Here is a 10540-nt window from a genome sequence, read left to right as displayed (position 1 = left end):
ATTGTGGTCAGGAAAATGTTCCCCAAACAGGAATCCAATCCGGAACCAGAATGGAATTTCTGTATTGTTTTAATGGCTAATGTAAAGGAACTTGGATTTTCAGAATCTGAAACAAAAATAGGAAACGCTGGGTACAGACTGGGGTTTGCCAGTACTACTGGGAGAAAGCGGAGTTCGAATAACTTCTGAAGAAGTTCTGAAACGTTGAATCGCCCTTTCCCAGCCCAGATCCTGCTCGACCTGCTGAGTATTCTCCTGCAATTTCTGCCTTCTTTTAAGCTGAATATCGATTCCACCTCTCTGCGTGGAACACCCAGACACACTTTGTCCCGAGATTTCATCGATTTGAAAGGTGTGGTTTTTGAATTCAAATAAACCAAACAATGATTCATCACTGCTGAGCTCACCAGAGACAAAGACCAGGAAATGATTAATTCAACAGTAAAAACAGCCCCTTATGTAGTTGTGGCCGAGTGGTTAAGGCGATGGACTCGAAATTCATTGGGGTCTTTCCACGCAGGTTCGAATCCTGTCAGCTACAGTTAGAGGGGGGAGTTTGCTTTCGACTTCCTTTTTTTGGGATTCAGATCACGGCGGATAGAATCACATCATTCAGGTCATGAATGGTGCAAATCTCCAGTGCACTCAAAGAACTGAACAGATGTACACTTGCATTGCCAAATTTGTTTAGACTCGTTACGACACAGGGTAAACCCTCCTGATTCATATAAAACACAGAAACGATTTATGCCGTACAGTAATCTGCAAAAGTTTGATTGGCCAAGAACTGCACAAAGTAAAAATTAAGAACTTTATTTCTAAAGTAAAAGAGTAATAAATTAACAAACCACGATTGACAATGTATTTCTATTACCCATTGTGACGTTCCCTTCGATAATACTATTCAGATACAACTCCCAATTAAAGTTAACAAAACAGCTCTTCTTTTCTCAAAGCCAGGCAGCTGTCGGTTCTTTTCTTCGGATCTTCCTGTGTCTTCTTTTACCTTGTTAGGAAATTCAGTGTCACACGTAACCGATCGAAAAGGTATTTTTCAGAGATATATTTTTTCAAGAAGGTTGTTACATGCAGGACTTGGCAGTCCTCCTCTCATCTGTTCAATGTCACCCGTATCATACCCCAGAGCATCTGATTGTGTCATTCCTTTTTAAGAATTTCAATCGACACAATTCAAATTTGAAGTGAAATTAATATTTTATTCTGGATAATATTTAAACTGAGTGGTCAACTCGAAATGTTTATGTCTCTAGGCAATGAACTAATTGAGTTGTTCGATCCAGTATTACGTTGTTGTATTCTTGATAACACTTGTTGCAGTGTCTGGTTATTCTGCTGCTTTCAATAGTCTTAGCCATGCAACAATATGTTTAAAGCACCTCGTCTATTCAGGAAAAATGAACCATCATAATGAACATATGTTTTCATTTTATTTTTTAAATACTTTACCCTGGCATAGCGATAAATTTCGTATAATATCGCCTTAACCTTTTCCTATATACACACATAAAGCATTAAATAAAGACAAATCTCATCTCAACGCCATAAGTTTATCTGCAATAACCTGTCTGTGAATACATTCGACAGACACGTAACATATACGATTTATATATTGAAATTCTCTACCGTTAGAAGCCAATGAAATGGTATCATATTCTTATATATAAACGTTTTAGCGGATTGTGGTCAGTGTACATAACCGTTTCTGAACAATTGTTCGGGCATATACATTAAATTTGTAAAGCCAGTACCAAACTCAATAGTCCTTTTTCGATTATGGAGCATTTCCTCTGGTAGATGTTGATTTTCTTTGAAAAGTAACCAACTGGAAGTTCAATCCCATGCTTATTTTTCCTGTTGAAGTACAGCTCCAACTCAAACGTCACTACCATCGATGGCGACTTTAAACGCTTTTGAGAAGTTTGGTGTAGTTAAAACTGGTTTGGTGGTTAATATCGACTTCAAATGGTCGAATGTCTCCTGGCATGATACTATCCACTGAAATGTTGTATTCTTATTCAGCAAATCGGTTAACGGTGCTACTAAACGAATATATTTTGGAACCAACTTCTAGCAGACTCCGCTGAGTCTGAAGAATTAAAGAAACTCTTTCTTCGAAGTTGATCATGTAAATTCCTCTGTAGCCTTCGCCTTTACGTTCCGGTGGGAATCGACCTTCCATGACCGATCTTACATCCCAAGAACGTCACCTCTTTCGTGAATTCTGTTTAATTTATGTTTAGCATCAGTTTTGTTCTCGTGGTCGTTCAAAGAGCTCTGCCAACAGTCTTTTGTGATCATTCCTTGAATTGCTAAAGATCATGACATCGTCCAAATACAGTGCACAGTTTGTCAACCGAGCCACAACTCTGTACATTCGTCTTTGGACTGTGGCAGGCTTGTTCTTCAGTCGGGGAGAAAGTGAGGACTGCAGATGCTGGAGATCAAAGTTAAAAATGTGTTGCTGGAAAAGCGCAGCAGGTCAGGCAGTATCCAAGGAACAGGAGAATCGACGTTTCGGGCATGATTCCTGAAGAAAGGCTTGTGCCCGAAACGTCGTTTCTCCTGTTCCTTGGATGCTGCCTAACCTGTTGTTCTTCAGTCGAACGTGCATCACTTTAAACGGGTATCGCCTGTATGGAATTATAAACGCAGAAATCTGTTCACCAACTTTGATAATATTATCTGCCCGTGGCTATGCATTATGCTCGCATTATGGCCCATCTGATCAAGATCCTGCTGTAATCTGTGGTAACCTTCTTTGCTGCTCACTAATCCTCCAATTTTGGTGTCATCTGCAAACTTACTGACTCCGCCTCTTGGGCTCACAGCCAAATCATTTATATAAATGCAGAAAATTAGAGGACCCAGCACCGATCCTTTTGGCACTCCACTGGTCACAGGCCTCCAGTCTGAAATGCAACACTCCACCACCATCCTCTGCCTTCTACCGTTCAACCTGTTCTGTATCCAAATGGCTAGTTCTCCCAGTATGCCTTCAGATCTAACCTTGCTCATCAATCTCCCATGGGAAACCTTCTCCAACGCCTGACTGAAGTCTATATAGATTACATCTACCGCTGTGTCCTCATGAATCCTCTGACTGTAATGGAAAATTATCCATTTACAATAAATTTGAAAGAGAATGTTTTTCGAACATTTAATGTTGTGCTGAGCTTTAAAAACAATACTTTGAAGAGTTTTACAGTCAGTTTGTCTCTATATTAGTTTGAGAAACAAACAACTCGACCTTGCGACAGACGAACTCAGTGCAAGCAGAACTGTTATGTCCAAGACCAGGGAATGATCGAATAACAACTAGTGTTTTCCCAGTCTTTGCACTTGAGTGTGTGATAAAAGTATCTGAAGAATACCCAGATAACACTTACATTGAGGCATCGAGATGAATGGACAGGGGTCAAATCTGCAGAATTGAAATATAGCTCCTTTCTTTGCTCTTGCCAATAGTTGAGTCAAGTCGAGTTAATTTTCACGACAGTAAACTTGGGGACTCGTCCCGGGACCTGGCCTCTGGATGGGATGCTGAAGATTCCCACGAGGCGTAGGTGGCAGTGTCTTGAAGGTGTTTCGCTTCATATCGAGCGCTGAATTGGCCCTTATGCGTGAGAGGGCTGAGAATCGGTCGATCGCCCACGCGAATCAAATAGAGTTGGAGTAAGAATCGTGGCTTAAGTAATCCTATATAGAGACTCATTCTAATAGAATAAATACAGCAGGAACCTGCTTCAGTGAACTCTCGCATGGTATTAGAGCAAAACCCAAGGGAAGGGGATTGCCGTTTCTAAAGTGTTTCAGAGACAGCACATGTAAGGGTGGTTTTAGACTTGGAGCCACCACTGGCTGAGTTGGACTCACCAAAGGTGTACTGGATACTTGGTTTTTTGGTTTAGGAAAACCAAGGCATTGAGGCGGACGTGTCCAATGCGAGAGGGGTTCTCCGGAGGTAAGTAAGCAAGGCAAAGGGAAATGATAACGGTACCGCGTGAGAGAGAGAGAGTTGAAGACTTTTCCAGTTACACTAAAATTAAGCTCCGGCAAGATCAAACAAAAGGAGAGTCCACACAGTACTTGAAATGGACAACCAAAAATACAATTCATGCTCAATAATGACAGCCCAGTGTCTGTCAAGCAGTTAGAATTGTGAATCAAGGAATGTACTTTGCCAGAGAGAGGAAGCTGGAAATTATGAGGTGGAGGCTGGAGGAGACAGAAAAGGAGAAATGAAGGGAAAATTGAACCTGTGAATTGGAGTGCTGATAACATGTAAGGCTGATGCTGACATAGGGAAAGGAAATCTCAATTATGTGATAGATCAAGTACATGTGCAAACACCAGCGCACACACAGACGCACAAAGAAAACAACATAATGAAGCTACCTCAGGGTCTGCTGAATCACTGATCGCACGCCATACCTGCAACCAATTGAAGTAACAAGCCCAAAAGAAGGGTGACCATTCCAAGAAGGAAAGGGATCCAGGGCCTCTTCGCGATCAATCTCTGACAGATGGTGACTCAGACAGGGAGTGTACTGGCGAATGATCAACTAATCAGGCAATTCTGCAAACTCCAATGTTAGACGTTGAAGGTCCAGAAGCGTATCCAGTGTCGATGCATTAGCCATGGACTATGAAGGATCTGGAAAGTGCCTATGGGCAGTTGCCTGACTCAAGCGAGGTTGGAGGTAATAAGTTCGCCAAAGAAGTGACAATGTTCTATACTGAGTTCCGTCCCATGTCACATGAGATGAGACGTTTCCTGGGATGAAAACTAGGTGCCGATGTCACTAAAATCGACTATAACTGGCCAGCCGCAAACATTCATGCCAGAGTAGCCAACACACAACTGGTGCCGAACGGAGACTTTAATGCTTTTATTGCAGCGCTGGCAACCGCCTTAAGGGAGGCATTCCCAATGCGAATGGACATCACCAAAATAGCAAAGTGTAAATAACGGGAAGGTGAGACAGGGTCCCAGGACCTAAAGCGGCTCACTGAAGACCATAACACCCGGTGTGGAGTGAGACCACCTGACGACACAACAGCGGAACAAATCATGCCATATGAGGCACACCTGAATAACAGCTTTATCAATGGAATGAAGGATGAAATAACGAAAACAGGTGAAAGACACATGTACTACCTGGGACACGGGAAAGCTGAATTTGATAGAACAACATGCGATACATGCTGGAAAATTGCTTTCAGAAGAGAAGGATAAATGGAAGCTAAAAATGGAACCGCAAGCACATAAAGCTCAGCTTACAATGATGCAAATTATCACCCAGCCGTTGGAGGGAGATGCTGCAGGAAGAGGGAGAGGCAGAGGTGGAGGTCGCAGAAGATGAAGAGGAAGAGGTCGCGTAAGGGTGCAGGCAGTTGTAGATCTGGCGGGTCCTTTGTTTGCAGAGCAATGGACCAGTGGGCGAGACAGTGCCCACACAGACAGCTTCAATCGGCCCTGGAGGCTGAACAGCGTGGCGACTCACAGGGAAAGGCTGACGTGGAGATGGGCAGCCCACAAGATAAGCCACTTTCCCTTATGCTTTACAACGAGGATTCGCTTCTGCTTCTCTCTTCTAATAATCTTATGGACACTGAGACATGCCCAACCTCTATGTTGAGTGCTGACATTTGCGAAAAGTGGAGTCTGTTCAAAATCACGATGATGCTTATAAGTCGATGCCGATCTCGATGTTATATGTGGAAGGTACATCAGTTACCTTTTTGGAAGATACTGGGTCAACTTACTCAGTCCTTTAATTAAGCCAGTTTAGACAGTCGATGAAAATAAAGATGAGTGAAAGGTTCCTGAACACAATGGGTGCATCAGGAGTCGTGATGCAGGAGAAATGTTCTGCACGCTTCTTGTGCAAAACTAGCCATGGCGAAACCTTCCAATTCTCCTTCTTGTTATCAGAATTTTGTTCTTTAAACCTGCTGGGTCGGGGTTTCATAGGGAGACTGGGGTTGGACTTGCTCAGTACTCTGACGAGCTTGCGGGTAATTCAAAGGGAAGATTTACCAGTACAGGCTGTAAATTTTGAACCGCGACACCTGATGTACTTCTATTCGTGGCGATTAAGCCAGAGGGTGATAAGTTCAGTGAGCGAATCACTCACCCTGGAAGCAAGCAAACATGCTACTCCTATTATCACCGATTTTCTTGCTGGAGATGTGCTGCACTGCACATCACACATACACTGTGACGGCCCTGACGAACCATTTGAGAAGGATTGGTTCATAAGTTTGGTTAAACCAGATCAGTTGTTATTGTGCGAAGTTTATTGGAGTGATCCCAGATGCGCAGTCAGTCTGAACTTATCTAAGGTATCTGTAACAGCAAACAGACGCTAATTTTGATGTGGAAGGCTCTGCTCCTCACGTGTCACTGGCGAAGACATCTGGTGACAGGTGGCAGGATTTGGGACCATGGATGCTAAAGGCACAAAGAACGAAAGGATTTTCTTCATGGACGATGTGGGTGTCTGGTTCAATGCAGATATGCGGTCATATAAGAAGAAACTAAATTGGCTAACTCCGGCAGATAGGACAAGCCAGGGAACCCCCGCTAGCCCTGAAAAGCCTAAGGGAACAGCCAGGCGTTTCCCTAAGATACAAGTCTCGGAGCCAAGATTAAAAATGGTCCCGATTGAGTTGTTGGCAAAGGACAAATCTGATGTGGGGCTTATACCGGGCTGTGAACCCATACAGATAACCCCAAAGTCAGAGTATCATCCTTGCAGAGCACAATACCCGTTAAAACACTAGGCCACAGAAGGAATAACTCCAGCCTTTGAATCCGCCCTAAAGGCTGCAGTCATAATCCCCTGTGAAACCTCCCTTGTGAGAACATCAATTTTTTTCTGGTCAAAAAGGCATGCATTCCTGGTGAACCAGAAGAATGGAGGTTTGTACAAGACCTGCAGACAGTCAATAATGCTGTTGTCACACGCGCCCCAAATGTTCCCAATAATAACTATATGCGCTCAAATTCCAGCGGAGACACAATGGTTCTCTGTTGTGGATTTAACAAATGCCTTCTGTGGTGCACCAGTGCATCCAGGCAGTCAATTCTGGTTCGCGTTTTCATTCAAAGGGAAATCGTATACCTTCACGTGACTTTGTCAAGGTTATTGTGATTCCGCCACCATATATAACTAGGCTCGACGCAGGAGTCTGGAGAGTCTTGTTCTCACCCAGGGGTCAGTGCTTCTGCAGTAGGTAGATGATTGCTTCATAGTGGCACCAAAAAAGGAACAATGTCAGGAGGATACTCTTGCGTTGTTCTGCCATCTAACGAATGAAGGGCACAAAACCAGTCTCACAAAGTTATAATTTGTGAATCAATACGTGAAGTTCTTCGGTCACTTACTCTCTGAACAAGAGAAGGCCATTGGTCAAGACAGACTTCAAGCAATCCAGCAAATTCTAAGGTCTCACATGCAGAAATAATTTCTACCCTTTTTGGACATGTGCTCCTACTGTAGAATATTTATCCCTAATTACGCAAACCTGGAGACACCCGTCAGTGACATAGCACATGGCAAAGTTTTGCAGAATCAGAGTCCGTTGCATTGGACCTCAGAGGTCGAGTGTGCCTTTGTTAAATTTTATAAAGCGCTCCAAACTACACCTACAAGTGAATTGCGAAACCAAACAAGCTGTTTGTACAAACAGTAGATGCGAAACGTGAGTGCATGACATCTCTGCTGTTGCAGGATCATGGGGCAAAATTGAGGCCAGTAGCATATTTTTCAGCTAAACCAGACCCCATAGCGTCAGCATTGCCTAAATGTCTGCGAGCCGTGGCCGCAGCTAAAAAGGCTGTTGAAGCATCCAAGGATATAGTCAGCTATGGTGATTAAACCCTTCTGGTCTCATATGCAGTATCCTTACTGCTTTCCGAGCAAAGGACCGCACGCATGTCAGCAGCACGTTGGCTCAGATGTAGTACTGAACTATTGGAGATGCGTAACATTACGATAAAAGGATATAAAGTCCTTAACCCAGCTATACTTCCCACCACAGAAAGAGGCTGAGACCCACATGATTGTGTCGCTGTAACGAATGAAATGTGCAGCCCTGGACCAGGGTTGCAGGATTCACCACTTCAGAATCCAGATATGGAGATTTTCTTGTGGACCAGTCAGCATACAGTAGCAACGACACGGGGCAGAATTGTATTGCGTATGATGTAATGTCAACCTACGAGATAATCAAAGTGGGATTACTCCCTTCTCATCTGTCGGTGCAAGCAGCGGCGCTGATTGCCTTGACTGAGGCCTGTAAATTGGCTGAGGGAAAGACAGTGAATATTTACACTGATAGCAGATAGGCATTCGGGGTTGTACATAATTTTGGAACCCTGTGGAAACACTGGGGCTTCTTGACCTCTACTGGAAAGCTCATCACACACAATCGCCTGATTTTTGACCTCCTGGAGGCGGTCGTATTGCCTAAATCAATAGGTGCGTGTAAATGTGAAGCCCACACAAAACATAATGATATCATTTCCCAAGGCAATGCAAAGGCAGACTCAGCAGCAAGAACGGCAGCACGGCAGCCGTCAAGTGAGCGGATTGACATATGTATGACAAAAGTTTGTACCCCAACAGCAGACGTACGGGAGTTTCGGCCACAAACTAAACCGGAAGAAAAGTGTGAGTGGGCGAAAGCAGGATGCAGGGTGAGGGAAGGAGTATGGTGGAGACCCAATGGTAAACCCTGTCTACCATGATCGTTATTTCCATTCTATGCCAAGCTGACACACAGTAATGACCATGTGTCAAAAGCGGGGATGTATGACAGTTGTTCGGCACACTGATACACTAAGGGATTTACTCATTACTCCCAGAAATATTGTGAATATTGTGTTACCTTTGCCACTAATACATTAGGGAGGGGAATACAGATGAGTCAGGGAGCTCACACCAATAACCAAAAAACCCTCTGAGCATTTGCAGATGGATTTTATTGAACTAACGACCAGCGAATGGAAATTGAATTGTTGGTAATAATTGATATGTTTTCCAAATGAGTAGAAACGCCCCCCAAGTTTTAACAGGATGCGAGTGCTATATCAAAAGCTTTGATAACTGAGATAATTCCGAGGTGGAGCATAACTGAACGGCTTAGTAGAGACAATGGGACGCCATTTGTCAATAATGCCTTACAGCAGATTAGTGATTATTTGGAAATAAACATGAGACAACACTGTACGTACCACCCCGTGAGTGGTGGGGCAGGGGAAAGAGAAAATGCTACCCTAAAAAATAAATTGACAAAATGTTGTGAGGAACGAGGGTTGACATGGACAAAGGCATTTCCCATTGTTCTAATGTATATGAGATCCGGGAGGAGAGGAAGAGCTAATCTTGGCCCGTTTAAGACTTTGTTTGGTAGGCTGCCCATTACAGGAATTGGCCCAAGACCTGAGGTAGGACAGATAACAAGCCATTGTGAAGATGAGATGTTGTGTTACTGTATAAAGCTCTCTGCACTTTTGTCTCAAGCAAAGAACCAAGTGAAAGCAGCACGACCCCATCCAGCAGGAGGGATCCTGCACGATCGAGAACCTGGAGACTGGGGATCGTGTTGAAAGACTTCAGGGGGAAAAACTGCAAGGCGACGAGGTGGCTGGGACTGTTTTCAGAGCTCCTTGCAACACAGACAGCAGTTAACATCGAGAAATCAGCCACGAGAATACACGCCAGCCATTGCAAACGTGGAGTTTTTCCTGAGGAGACATTGGGCAGAACGGGAACCAATTAAGTGGAAGTAGTGATTAGAAGCCTCATACGAAAATGGGGTTGCCACAGCTTCCACTTTTAGCTAACGAACTGGTAAGACTATTCGTGAGGGCAGGGGCATTTGGGATACAACCGCAGGTAGTAATCTTAATTGAGGCTATGAAAGTGGCCTTCACGTGCGCCCGCTGGGAATTTCGAAATTTGACAACTATAATTGAGATAATAAATATTTTTGCAGGGATTGTTGCGGCACTGGTAACCGGAATTTAGTAGTAGCTATCACGGCCCAAGGGGCACCTGACCCGGGAAATAGATATTATTTCATCAAGGTAGGAGGTGCTCGGGCACGGGTGATAATATCCAAAATGCAGAAGAGCGATGAGTGAGTGTACTGATGTGGAATAGATGAACCCTTCTCCGACATCTATACACAGGTGAATGTGGTGGTACAGTCGCCGCCCCCCACCACCACCCGAGATGAAGTGCAGAAGGTCCTACAGAAGATAGCAGTACCAGGGCATGTCAACTCACCAAACCAGATCATGGATCTAACACAAAGCAGAGTGGAGGGCGTCAATGTCACGCCCGAACGCGGAGGGAGTCGACGGGGCATGATAGCGAGCCGAGCTCGGGAGTGGAAATAGGCACTGCAGGAGACAAATGGCGTAAATCCGTCGCCAGTAGGTTGGGAATTGTGGAGGCCACTGCTCAATGTGAAGGGAACAGAGCATGTGCTTTGGCCTCAATACAAC

The 10540-nt window shown here is 44.2% G+C and overlaps 1 non-coding gene across 1 annotated transcript; it reads left to right on the top strand.

The window, feature by feature from the left end:
• Positions 1-459: 459 nt before the first annotated feature.
• trnas-cga (transfer RNA serine (anticodon CGA)) lies at positions 460-541 on the top strand. The gene has a single exon. It is a non-coding gene; the product is annotated as a tRNA-Ser (tRNA).
• The last annotated feature ends 9999 nt before the right edge of the window (positions 542-10540 follow it).

This window comes from Chiloscyllium punctatum, chromosome 35, assembly GCF_047496795.1.
Source record: "Chiloscyllium punctatum isolate Juve2018m chromosome 35, sChiPun1.3, whole genome shotgun sequence".
In the NCBI taxonomy this organism is placed as follows: Eukaryota; Metazoa; Chordata; class Chondrichthyes; order Orectolobiformes; family Hemiscylliidae; genus Chiloscyllium; species Chiloscyllium punctatum.
The sequence above is the reverse complement of the archived record's forward strand: the minus strand, read 5'-3'. Positions and strand labels throughout refer to the sequence as shown.